This window comes from Populus alba, chromosome 16 (assembly GCF_005239225.2).
Source record: "Populus alba chromosome 16, ASM523922v2, whole genome shotgun sequence".
Classification (NCBI taxonomy): domain Eukaryota; kingdom Viridiplantae; phylum Streptophyta; class Magnoliopsida; order Malpighiales; family Salicaceae; genus Populus; species Populus alba.
In genome coordinates, this window is record NC_133299.1 from 10,544,888 (window position 1) to 10,558,932 (window position 14,045).

The window sequence follows — 14,045 nt, forward strand, 5'->3', positions numbered from 1 at the left end:
GATCAGATTAAAAGATTCGGCTCTTTTAAGACATTACTCTTGTCTAGATGTACAACAACACCTCTTCACCGTGTTACGATTCTTCACCTCCTCAAGGTAAAACAGCCTCCGCAAACTCCTGTAAAAATCTTGGAATGATCCAACAGTCATATCAAAAGATATGGCTCCTTTGAGAAATTACTCTTGTATGGACCCACTAAAACACCTCTTCACCGAGTTGCGATTCTCACCTCTTCAAGGGAAAACAACCTCCGGAATCTCATGTAAAAATCTGGGGCCTATCCAATGGTCAAATAAAAAGATAAGGACCTTTTGAGACATTGCTCTTGTCTAGACATACAACAACACCTCTTCACCGAGTTGCGATTCACCACCTCGTCAAGGGGAAACAGCCTCCGAAATCTATAGTAAAAATATAAGCGCGATTCAACGATCAGATTAAAAGATTCGGCTCTTTTAAGACATTACTCTTTTCTAGACCTACAACAACACCTCTTCACCGTGTTACGATTCTTCACCTCCTCAAGGGAAAACAGCCTCCGGAAACTCCTGTAAAAATCTGGGCTCGATTCAACAGTCAGATCAAAAGATTCGGCTCTTTTAAGACATTACCCTTGTCTAGACCTACAAAAACAATTCTTCATCGAGTTGCGATTCTGCACCTCCTCAAGGTAAAACAGCCTCTGGAAACTCATGTAAAAATTTTGGCGCCATCCAACAGTCATATCAAAAGATATGGCTATTTTGAGATTTTACTCTTGTCTAGACCTACAACAACACCTCTTCACCGAGTTGCGATTCTCCACCTCCTCAAAGGGAAACAGCCTCCGAAAACTCTAGCAAAAATATAAGCGCGATTCAACGATCAGATTAAAAGATTCGGCTCTTTTAAGACATTACTCTTGTCTAGATGTACAACAACACCTCTTCACCGTGTTACGATTCTTCACCTCCTCAAGGTAAAACAGCCTCCGCAAACTCCTGTAAAAATCTTGGAATGATCCAACAGTCATATCAAAAGATATGGCTCCTTTGAGAAATTACTCTTGTCTAGACTCACTAAAACACCTCTTCACCAAGTTGGAATATAAACTTTTTTTTTTTTTTTTTGCTTAGATGACACAGACACGAAAAACAAGAAGATGGATGCAAACACTAAAAAAACTTAAGGGACACTAAAAAAAAAAACGAAAATAACAGAATGATATGACCTTGTTTCGGAGCCTAGCTCTGATACCAACTGATGCGAACCTCGTGATCACGTGGTCACGCAACCCACAATCAAGATTGAGATCTAATCCCGGAAAGCCGAAATAGGTCTGATATGAGTGCGACACAATGGAAACCTGCCCCAAGGCACCAACACTATTGGAATGAGTAGAATGACGCCACGAAGCCAGTTAATCTTCGATAAGTCAGATTCAGTTCGTTCAAGAACTGAAGAATGCAAGAATCACTCTCACACGTTAAAACTGAAAAATTCAGAATAATAATCATCAAAGCTGCCGAAATTTTGGCCTACATGAGTTTAAATAGTTCTTGAAAATTTAACCCTAATGGACCCCTTATGTGGACTTATATGAGGTCCACTCAAAACTGGCCCAAAACCCTAAGCTGAAAAGCCCATAACCTGATCCAAACAAGCCTTGGACCCTAGCTCCAAACAAAGTTTTAATTAAGCCCAAACATTAAAGAAAATAATAAAAATAAGTAACTTGTCATTAAATACCACCAGCACTTCTTTCCTTGTGTAGCTAGGATGAATAAGGAATCCTTATAAGAAAAGGATTCTGAAACATTAATGAATCCTTGCCACACTAGGAGATTATATTGCAACTCATTAAAGATCCTTGTGGAACTAGGAAATTCCCAAAACCAGCTCCCACATCCTTGGAGGAAAAGAATCATAAGCAAATAGGAAGTCCACAAGTCAAATGGAAGTAAATAACAAAATCCGTACAGCCTCTGTTGACCAGTATTGGGGTGCCTTACCGAACTCCGATTGACCTGCAATTTTAACCCAAGGTAGTAAGATATGTCTAGAGAGTCCACATAAAATATTAGCCCGATCCAACGGTCGGATTGAGAATTATGACTGTTGCCGTAAACCTGGATTGTTGCGCTTTTTACGCCAAAATCCGAATCTGACCTTACTTGGGTCGTATCACAGGGCTGAACCGTATCATTCCCTCCCTCTTCAAGAAGATTCGCCCTCGAATCTTGAATAGCATTAATGGTGACTTCAGTAGCCTCTTGTTTAAGCCTTCGGAATTTTTTTTTTTGGTAAGCTGACTTATGTATTAAAAGAAAATGATACAAAGAATATAATGGGCATACCCAAGATTTACAATGAGGACAGAAACGAAAACCAACAAATGGCTACAGGCTAGCCACAACAAAACAAAAACTTGGACCAACTAGATATTCTAGGGGTACAAAAACAACCAGCTAAACATCAAATTAAGAGTCCATGTTATTGACCCTCCAAAGTCTTTGGATCCTTATGTTTTCATCTGTTTGATTTAAGCCTTCGGAATCCCCTTATTGCTAACACATTTCTCCAACAACACTGTATAGAAGTAGTGACTGACAAGAATTTCAAATAAGCACGCCGTACTAACCACTTGCGTACATACTTTTGAATGATAACCACAGCGACTCTCCTTCGTCTTTCATCCTTTTGGCGTTGTACCTCTTTTTCCCATGAAGCTTCAAGATCATAGAATAATCTTCTACACTTTTCAACTTCTCGTTCTAGAACCCCCAAACCATGGCTTAGTATTTCGCATCGTTGATCTACAATCCTCCTCTGTTTCCTCTCCCTTAGTGAATACATGACACAGATAGGGGAAAAAAAACAAGAAGACGACGACAAGAATAGAGTTTATAGCATGAAGAACATTGATTTAGACTCGAGAATACAAATCTGACTTTTGTTTGGACCAGAACTTATCGAAAAACAAACTAATGCGAGGGTGATGAAAATGACTCAAACAACAGCCAAATATCAAAATATGATGATAGTATAATGGCAGGAACGAAATCAACAGAAACAAAACAAGTTTTGAAAGATAACACCAAACAGACCCGTTACGACAAAACAAGAACTAATTCGGGAAACCTAAAGAAACTGATATCCAAATGACCTCGAATTTAATTCGTATTATTACAATACTATGAAATCACCAAAAATCAATTTATAGGTCGTTCTCTTATTTCTAGGTACCCAAACTCCTTGTATGATCAGTTTGCGGCAGAATTGATCCTCCAATTAAAACCTCCAGAAGCCGGAATCAAAATATGTCCAAATTTAATATATGGTGCGATCTCATCCCCAATACACATAATATGAAGTTTCAACTGATTCTAGGGTGTTTTTCTTACGGCTCACTAATAGTAGTGTTTCCGCGGCAGAATCGAACCTCGAATTAAAACCTCAAGCAAACAATATCGAAATATGTCCAAATTTGATATATGATGCGATCTCACCCCAAATAAACTGAATATGAAGTTTAAATTTATTCCAAGGTGTTTTACCTAGGGTTCACTAAGAGTAGTGTTTTTGCGGCAGAATTGAAACTCGAATTAAAACCTCAAGCAAATAATATCAGAATAGGCCCAACTTTGATATATGATGCGATCCCACCCCCAATAGACTGAATATGAAGTTTAAATTGATTCCGAGGTGGTTTGCTTATGGTTCACCAAGATTTGTGTTTCTGCGGCAAAAATTGAATGATCCTTCAAATTTCAACTAATCACTCTTTTCTCTATTTCTTTCTGATTTTTTTTTTTAACAAACTGATATGATTAGAGACAGTAACAAGATGAAATATAAACTTTTTTTTTTTTTTTTGCTTAGATGACACAGACACGAAGAACAAGAAGATGGACGCAAACACTGAAAAACTTAAGGGAACACCAAAAAAAAAAAAAAAACGAAAATAACAGAATGATATGACCTTGTTTCGGAGCCTAGCTGTGATACCAACTGATGCGAACCTCGTGATCACGTGGTCACGCAACCCACAATCAAGATTGAGATCTGATCCCGGAAAGCCGAAATAGGTCTGATATGAGTGCGACACAATGGAAACCTGCCCCAAGGCACCAACACTATTGGAATGAGTAGAATGACGCCGCGAAGCCAGTTAATCTTCGATAAGTCAGATTCAGTTCGTTCAAGAACTGAAGAATGCAAGAATCACTCTCACACGTTAAAACTGAAAAAATTCATAATAATAATCATCAAAAGCTGCCGAAATTGTGGCTTACATGAGTTTAAATAGTTCTTGAAAAGTTAACCCTAATGGACCCCTTATGTGGACTTATATGAGGTCCACTCAAAACTGGCCCAAAACCCTAAGCTGAAAAGCCCATAACCTGATCCAAACAAGCCTTGGACCCTAGCTCCAAACAAAGTTTTAATTAAGCCCAAACATTAAGTAATTTTAACCCAAGGTAGTAAGATATGTCTGGATAGTCCACATAAAATATTAGCCCTGCGAAAGAGAGTGTTCTGCAGGTCCAATGTCGTACTTTAGCGGTAATTCGATCCACGAGGCCCTTACAATCAATAGCCTTTAGTCTGGACGAGATAAGAGGCACTCCCAAATATTTCATAGGAAGCTCCCCCTCTCTAAACCCAAGAATACTGATAATCTGTTCCCTCTCAGCCGCTAACACACCGCTCAAGAAGATGTCACTTTTGTTTGGATTTGGATATAGACTTGATAGATCTTGAAACTCTATGAGTGCATTTTTGATCATACGAACTGAGTGTACATCCCCTTTGCTGAATATCATCAAGTCGTCGGCAAAGCAAAGATGAGAAATTCTGTCCTTCTTGCATCTCCAGTGGAACTTGAAGTTTTGATTGGCACTCATATTGCAGAACAGCCCTGACAGGATTTCCATGCAAAGGACAAACAAATATGGAGATAATGGATCACCTTGTCTCAGCCCTCTACCCCCATGAAAGTAACCTGCAAGTTCACCGTTGACGTTGATTGAGAATTGACACGATGTAACACACACCATGATCCAATCAACCACTGTTCTAGGGAATCCCATTTATTATTAACGTAGCATCAACGAAATCCCACCGAACCGAGTCATAAGCCTTCATCAGATCTACTTTCATAGCACAACGAGCCGAACCCGTAGATTTATGATAGCCTTTCATTAGCTCCTGAGACAAAAGAATATTGTCGCTGATTCTCCGTCCAGACATAAAAGCTGTCTGATACGGACCTACTAAGGACGGCAAAACAACTTTCATTCTCCCAGCTAGAATCTTCGCGATGCATTTGTATATTGTATTGCAGCAAGATATAGGACGAAAATCTGTCAACCTCGTAGGATTAGCAACTTTAGGGATAAGGGAAATGGATGTAGCATTCATTTCTTTAAGCATTCTACGAGTCTGAAAGAAGGAGCTAACAGCTTTGATTACATCTTCCCCCACTATATGCCACATTCTTTTGAAGAAACCTGCGTTGAAGCCATCTAGGCCAGGGGCTTTGTTGTTTTTCAAACTAAACATAGCATTCTTAATCTCCTCCCTTGTTACTTCTTGTGCTAGTTCATGTTGTTGAGTCGAAGACAGTTTACAGTTAATTGCTGATTGCATCACTTCCTCGTTCAAGACCCTAGGCATCTGATTCACTCCCAACACACGCTGGAAGTATGCAATTACTTCTGATTTAACTGCCTCGTGTCCTTCAACGACTTCCCCATCCTCCCTTGTAACGGAGAGAAGCTTATTTCTATTATGTCTTCCATTTACTGATTTGTGGAAGTAGCTAGTATTCTGATCCCCCAAGCTAAGCCATTGCATCCTTGCCTTTTGTTTGAAAAAACTCTCTTCCGCCCTGATCGTAGAACCATAGTTACGAACAACATCTTTTTCGCGCATGCGTAAAGTAGGATTCTCAGGCGCTGTATGCAGCTCCTGTTGAGCCTTATCCATTTGATCTTTTGCATCTTTGACTCTATCTGATATATTGGAGAAGTGAGTCTTATTGAAATGTTTAAGTTCCTGCTTTAGCTTCCTTAGTTTGCAACACAACTGATACATGGACAACCCCCCAAATGCTGATCCCATACTTTCTTCACTAATGGCATGAACTCTTTTTTTTGGTAAGCTGACTTATGTATTAAAAGAAAATGATACAAAGAATATAATGGGCATACCCAAGATTTACTATGTGAACAGAAACGAAAACCAACAAATGGCTACAGGCTAGCCACATAACAAAACAAAAACTTAGACCAACTAGATATGCTAGGGGTACAAAAACAACCAACTAAACATCAAATTAAGAGTCCATGTTATTGACCCTCCAAAGTCTTTGGATCCTTATGTTTTCATCTGTTTGTTGAACATTCCTCATCAAAACAAGCTTATCGCGAATGATACATTCGATTTGATCAAAAACCAAATTCGAAGCTTTAGACACATCTGCAAAGATCCTTGCGTTCCGTTCTTGCCAGATACAATACACTGTAGCTGCGAAACCCAGTTTACGAGAAAAGTTGACGAAACTTTTGCCATGCCAAGAGACAGTGGCCAATCGTCATGATCCATCCACATATCAAAGAATCTGAATGGTTTCTTTATGTTCTGAACATTGCCAGTAACCTTTACCACCATGGGAGAATGATCTGAAATACCAGCAGGCAAGAATCTCGCTTCCGACAATGGGAAGTGCAGATTCCACTTCTCATTCACAAGCACTCTATCTAGCTTCCGTAAAATCAGATTCTCAATACATTGGTTCGTCCATGTATAATGCATACCAGAATACCGAAGATCATCCACTTTCGCATCTCGAATACATGTTTCCAACCTGTCCATCTGACCATCCCACGTAGTAGACCCTCCTGACCTTTCTGACGGGTTGCGGATAGCATTAAAGTCACCCATAAGAATCCATGGGGTTGACTCCCATGCAACACTACGGCTCACTATATCAGACCATAATGTCTCACGTAAGGATGCATTATTGTCTCCATAAATGATTGAAGTATTAAAACAGATACTGGTAGCTAATATAGTGACAAAAACATGGATAGCCTGGTCTAACATACCGCAGACATCCACCTTCACCACATCAGCATTCCAACAAACCCAAATACGACCACGACAAGAGAAATCATAATTATACAAGAATGACCAATTACGCAGAAGAAGTTGCGAAACATTATCTTTATTCCTGTCTCTAACCCGAGTTTCAACCAAACCAAAAAAAACCATCCTCTCTTGATGGATGAGCTGACGCAGTTCTGAATGCTTTATGGGATCATTCAAACCATCTGTAATACAATTGCTTATGCAACCATGAACCCTGTTAGTCATGAGGTGAATGTTGATATTGGAGCTATGGGAGGTGATACAGGTAAGGAAGATGATGATAAGGAGTCGACGTCACTGATCCCAACAAGTCCGCAAAGTTCGATTTCTTCTGACGGGGAAACTTTTATTAATCAGTTAGCCAGCAAGGCTAGAGACTCTCTAGAGAAAAAGAAAACGGGTTCTCCAGGCCTTTCAAAGAAGAGTAAGAAATCTGGCTCCTCGAGGGGGGGCAAGTCAAGGTAATCAGTGTGTTGCTGTTTGGTACTCCTCTCTATTTCCCTATGATTATTGGATGTTGGAATGTTAGAGGTTTGAATGATCCCATAAAGCATTCAGAACTGCGTCAGCTCATCCATCAAGAGAGGATGGTTTTTTTTGGTTTGGTTGAAACTCGGGTTAGAGACAGGAATAAAGATAATGTTTCGCAACTTCTTCTGCGTAATTGGTCATTCTTGTATAATTATGATTTCTCTTGTCGTGGTCGTATTTGGGTTTGTTGGAATGCTGATTTGGTGAAGGTGGATGTTCTGGGAATGTCAGACCAGGCTATCCATGTTTCTGTCATGATATTAGCTACCAATATCTGTTTTAATACTTCAATCATTTACGGAGACAATAATGCATCCTTACGTGAGGCTTTATGGTCTGATATTGTGAGTCGTAGTGATGGATGAGAGTCAACCCCATGGATTCTTATGGGCGACTTTAATGCTATCCGCAACCAGTCAGAGAGGTTAGGAGGGTCTTCTACGTGGGCTGGTCATATGGACATATTGGAAACATGTATACGTGAAGCGAAAGTGGATGATCTTCAGTATTCAGGTATGCATTATACTTTTTTTTTTTTTTGGTAAGCTGACTTATGTATTAAAAGAAAATGATACAAAGAATATAATGGGCATACCCAAGATTTACAATGAGGACAGAAACGAAAACCAACAAATGGCTACAGGCTAGCCACAACAAAACGAAAACTTGGACCAACTAGATATGCTAGGGGTACAAAAACAACCAGCTAAACATCAAATTAAGAGTCCATGTTATTGACCCTCCAAAGTCTTTGGATCCTTATGTTTTCATCTGTTTGTTGAACATTCCTTATCAAGAATATGATTATGCGAAAACTAGATAGAGTGCTGGTGAATGAGAAGTGGAATATGCGCTTCCCATTGTCGGAAGCGAGATTCTTGCCTGCTGGTATGTCAGCTCATTCTCCCATGGTGATAAAAGTCACTGGCAATGTTCAGAACATAAAGAAACCATTCAGATTCTTCGATATGTGGATGGATCATGACGAGTTCATGCCCTTGGTGAAGAAAGTATGGGATCAGCATTCGGGAGGTTGTCCAATGTATCAACTGTGTTGCAAACTAAGGAAGCTAAAGCAGGAACTTAAACATTTCAATAAGACTCACTTCTCCAATATTTCCGATAGAGTCAAAGATGCAAAAGATCACATGGATAAGGCTCAACAAGCTCTGCATACAGCGCCTGAGAATCCAACATTGCGTATGCGAGAAAGAGATGCTGTTCGTAACTATGCTTCTACTGTCAGGGCGGAAGAGAGTTTTTTCAAACAAAAGGCAAGGATACAATGGCTTAGCTTGGGGGATCAGAATACTAGCTACTTTCACAAATCAGTAAATGGTAGACAGAATAGAAATAAGCTTCTCTCGGTTACAAGGGAGGATGGAGAAGTCGCTGAAGGACACGAGACAGTCAAATCAGAAGTAATTGCATACTTCCAGCGTGTATTGGGAGTGAAACAGATGCCTAGGGTCCTGAACGAGGAAGTGATGCAATCGGCAATTAATTACAAACTGTCTTCAACTCAACAGCAGGTACTAGCACAAGATGTAACAAGAGAGGAGATTAAGCATGTTATGTTTAGTTTGAAAAACAACAAAGCTCCTGGTCCAGATGGTTTCAACGCAGGTTTCTTCAAAAGAATGTGGCACATAGTGGGGGAAGATGTAATCAACGCTGTTAGCTCTTTCTTCCAGACTCGTAGAATGCTTAAAGAAATGAATGCTACATCCATTTCCCTTATCCCTAAAGTTGCTAATCCTACGAGGTTGACAGATTTTCGTCCTATATCTTGCTGCAATACAGTATACAAATGCATCGTGAAGATTCTAGCTGGGAGAATGAAAGTTGTTTTACCATCCTTAGTAGGTCCGTATCAAACAACTTTTATCTCTGGACGGAGAATAAGCGACAATATTCTTTTGTCTCAGGAACTAATGAAAGGCTATCATACAACTACGGGTCCTGCTTGTTGTGCTATGAAAGTAGACCTGATGAAGGCTTATGACTCGGTTCGGTGGGATTTCGTTGATGCTACGTTAATAAAAAGGAGGGGGGGCTAGGCATAAAAAGGATAGCAGAATGGAACAAGATTGCCTTGTTGAAACATATTTGGAACTTGTGCAATGACTCAGACGGCTCAATCTGGTCTACTTGGATCAGATCCAATCTCTTGCGAGGTAGGAATTTCTGGACAATCAAGGCGCCAGGAAGCTGCTCTTGGGCTTGGGGAAAGATTCTAAAGCTCAGATCCTTAGCATGGCCGAAGATGAAGCACGTCATCGGAGATGGAATGACAACCTCTCTATGGTTTGACAATTGGCATCCTCACAGCCCGCTCGCTGATACCTACGGTGAACGTTTCATCTATGATTCAGGTATGGAACACAACGCGAGAGTGAACGTGCTGATTAATAACTTAGAATGGAGAATTCCTATCACTCATGCTATTGGCTGGCACCCCATTTTAGAAGCTATTCCTTCCACCTCTACTCCTAAGGGGCAAAAGGATGAGATTGTTTGGTTGGATTCGCCAAATCAGAGTTTTCTCAGTCAAAGTAGCTTGGGAACAACTAAGAATTCATCATCAAATGGTTGATTGGCATGACATCGTGTGGTTCAAGAATGCTGTCCCAAGACATGCATTTCTTCTTTGGGTGGCTATCCAACGGAAACTCTCAACGCAGGATAGACTTCATCGGTTTGGTATTCATGGTCCCAATAGGTGCTCACTCTGTCTCTGCAATAATGAAGATCACAACCACTTGTTCTTTGAATGCTCCTTTGCGAAAGCATTATGGTGGAATGTTTGTGATAGATGCGACATTCCAAGAATGACAAAAAGCTTGGATGAATGGATTCGATTGGCCACTGTCTCTTGGCATGGAAAAAGTTTCGTCAACTTTTCTCGTAAACTGGGTTTCGCAGCTACAGTGTATTGTATCTGGCAAGAACGGAATGCAAGGATCTTTGCAGATGTGTCTAAAGCTTCGAATTTGGTTTTTGATCAAATCGAATGTATCATTCGCGATAAGCTTGTTTTGATAAGGAATGTTCAACAAACAGATGAAAACATAAGGATCCAAAGACTTTGGAGGGTCAATAACATGGACTCTTAATTTGATGTTTAGCTGGTTGTTTTTGTACCCCTAGCATATCTAGTTGGTCCAAGTTTTTGTTTTGTTGTGGCTAGCCTGTAGCCATTTGTTGGTTTTCGTTTCTGTCCTCATTGTAAATCTTGGGTATGCCCATTATATTCTTTGTATCATTTTCTTTTAATACATAAGTCAGCTTACCAAAAAAAAAAAAATGGGATTCCCTAGAACAGTCATTGATTGGATCATGGTTTGTGTTACATCATGTCAATTCTCAATCAACGTTAACGGTGAACTTGCGGGTTACTTCCAAGGGGGGAGAGGGCTGAGACAAGGTGATCCATTATCTCCATATTTGTTTGTCCTATGCATGGAAATCCTATCAGGGCTGTTCTGCAATATGAGTGCCAACCAAAACTTCAAGTTCCACTGGAGATGCAAGAAGGACAGAATTTCTCATCTTTGCTTTGCCGACGACTTGATGATATTCAGCAAAGGGGATGTACATTCAATTCGTATGATCAAAAATGTACTCACAGAGTTTCAAGTTCTATCAGGTCTATATCCAAATCCAAACAAAAGTGACATCTTCTTGAGCAGTCCGTTAGGTGCTGAGAGGGAACAGATTATCAGTATTCTTGCGTTTAGAGAGGGGGAGCTTCCTATGAAATATTTGGGAGTGCCTCTTATCTCGTCCAAACTAAAGGCTGTTAATTGTAAGGGCCTCGTGGATCGAATTACCGCTAAAGTTCGACATTGGACCTGCAGAACACTCTCTTTCGCAGGGCGAGTACAACTGATTAACTCAGTCTTATTCTCCATCCAGGTCTATTGGGCATCTCTATTCCTATTACCTGGGGAAGTAGTGAAAAATTTTGAGCAAATTATGAGATCCTTTCTTTGGTCAGGTTCAGATATGAGCACTACTAGGGCTAAAGTGGCTTGGGATCAGGTATGTCTTCCAAAAAAAGAGGGGGGGCTAGGCATAAAAAGGATAGCAGAATGGAACAAGATTGCCTTGTTGAAACATATTTGGAACTTGTGCAATGACTCCGATGGCTCAATCTGGTCTACTTGGATCAGATCCAATCTCTTGCGAGGTAGGAATTTCTGGACAATCAAGGCGCCAGGAAGCTGCTCTTGGGCTTGGGGAAAGATTCTAAAGCTCAGATCCTTAGCATGGCCGAAGATGAAGCATATCATCGGAGATGGAATGACAACCTCTCTATGGTTTGACAATTGGCATCCTCACAGCCCGCTCGCTGATACTTACGGTGAACGTTTCATCTATGATTCAGGTATGGAACACAACGCGAGAGTGAACGTGCTGATTAATCAATTAGAATGGAAAATTCCTATCACTTATGCTATTGGCTGGCACCCCATTATAGAAGCTATTCCTTCCACATCTACTCCTAAGGGGTAAAAGGATGAGATTGTTTGGTTGGATTCGCCAAATCAGAGTTTCTCGGTCAAAGTAGCTTGGGAACAACTAAGAATTCATCATCAAATGGTTGATTGGCATGACATCGTGTGGTTCAAGAATGCTGTCCCAAGACATGCATTTCTTCTTTGGGTGGCTATCCAACGGAAACTCTCAACGCAGGATAGACTTCATCGGTTTGGTATTCATGGTCCCAATAGGTGCTCACTCTGTCTCCGCAATAATGAAGATCACAACCACTTGTTCTTTGAATGCTCCTTTGCGAAAGCATTATGGTGGAATGTTTGTGACAGATGCGACATTCCAAGAATGACAAAAAGCTTGGATGAATGGATTCGATTGGCCACTGTCTCTTGGCATGGAAAAAGTTTCGTCAACTTTTCTCGTAAACTGGGTTTCGCAGCTACAGTGTATTGTATCTGGCAAGAACGGAATGCAAGGATCTTTGCAGATGTGTCTAAAGCTTCGAATTTGGTTTTTGATCAAATCGAATGTATCATTCGCGATAAGCTTGTTTTGATGAGGAATGTTCAACAAACAAATGAAAACATAAGGATCCAAAGACTTTGGAGGGTCAATAACATGGACTCTTAATTTGATGTTTAGCTGGTTGTTTTTGTACCCCTAGCATATCTAGTTGGTCTAAGTTTTTGTTTTGTTATATGGCTAGCCTGTAGCCATTTGTTGGTTTTCGTTTCTGTCCTCATTGTAAATCTTGGGTATGCCCATTATATTCTTTGTATCTTTTTCTTTTAATACATAAGTCAGCTTACCAAAAAAAAAAAGGATCATTCAAACCTCTAACATTCCAACATCCAATAATCATAGGGAAATACAGAGGAGTACCAAACAGCCACACACTGATTACCTTGACTTGCCCCCCCTCGAAGAGCCAGATTTCTTACTCTTCTTTGAAAAGCCTGGAGAACCCATTTTCTTTTTCTCTAGAGAGTCTCTAGCCTTGCTAGCTAACTGATTAATAAAAGTTTCCCCATCAGAAGAAATCGGACTTTGCAGACTTGTTGGGATCAGTGAAGACGACTCTTTATCATCGTCTTCCTTACCTGTATCACCTCCTATAGCTCCAATATCAACATTCACCTCCTGACTAACAGGGTTCATGGTTGCATAAGCAATTGTATTACAGATGGTTAAACTTTGATCTACAGAAGTACCTGCAGCCCCTTCCTCCGGCACCATGTCTGCTCGTAAACTCTTCAAAACAATAGGAGAGGTAGGATTTTCATCTTCATAACAACCAACATTGGGCACATCTGATGTCGCAGTTTCATTCGTATGACAATCAGCAATATGTAAAGCAGATGCTACACAACCATTCTCATTACAATAAAGCTCTTTAGATTCCAAACAATCATTCTCACCAATCGTAACACCCTTATTTCGTTTACCAACTACCTGCCATTGAAGCTGATTCTGCTTATTATTTGCAGGTTTAGAGTTCACAGCTCCTATTTTCCTTTTGCCCTCTGCCCCCATTGTACGATCATCAACTTTACTGGTAGCACATATCGCTGTGGTATGTCCAAAGACATTGCAATTATTGCACCTTGACGGTACCCATTCATAATCCGCTGATATTGTTATGAATAACCCATTTGGACAGCGAAGGTCGTATTCCTTCACCAGCGTTTTCGAAGCTTCTATCTCAACGCAAACTCTTGCGTAGCTAAGCCTTTTACGCAACAATGTAGTAAGGTCAGCATGAAGGGGAACCCCAATAGCACTCGCTACACAACTCAACCCCTTAACAGTCCAATACTCGAGAGGAACATTATAGAGCTTAACCCATACCGGAACTCTATCCAGATCATCTTTCAAAAAT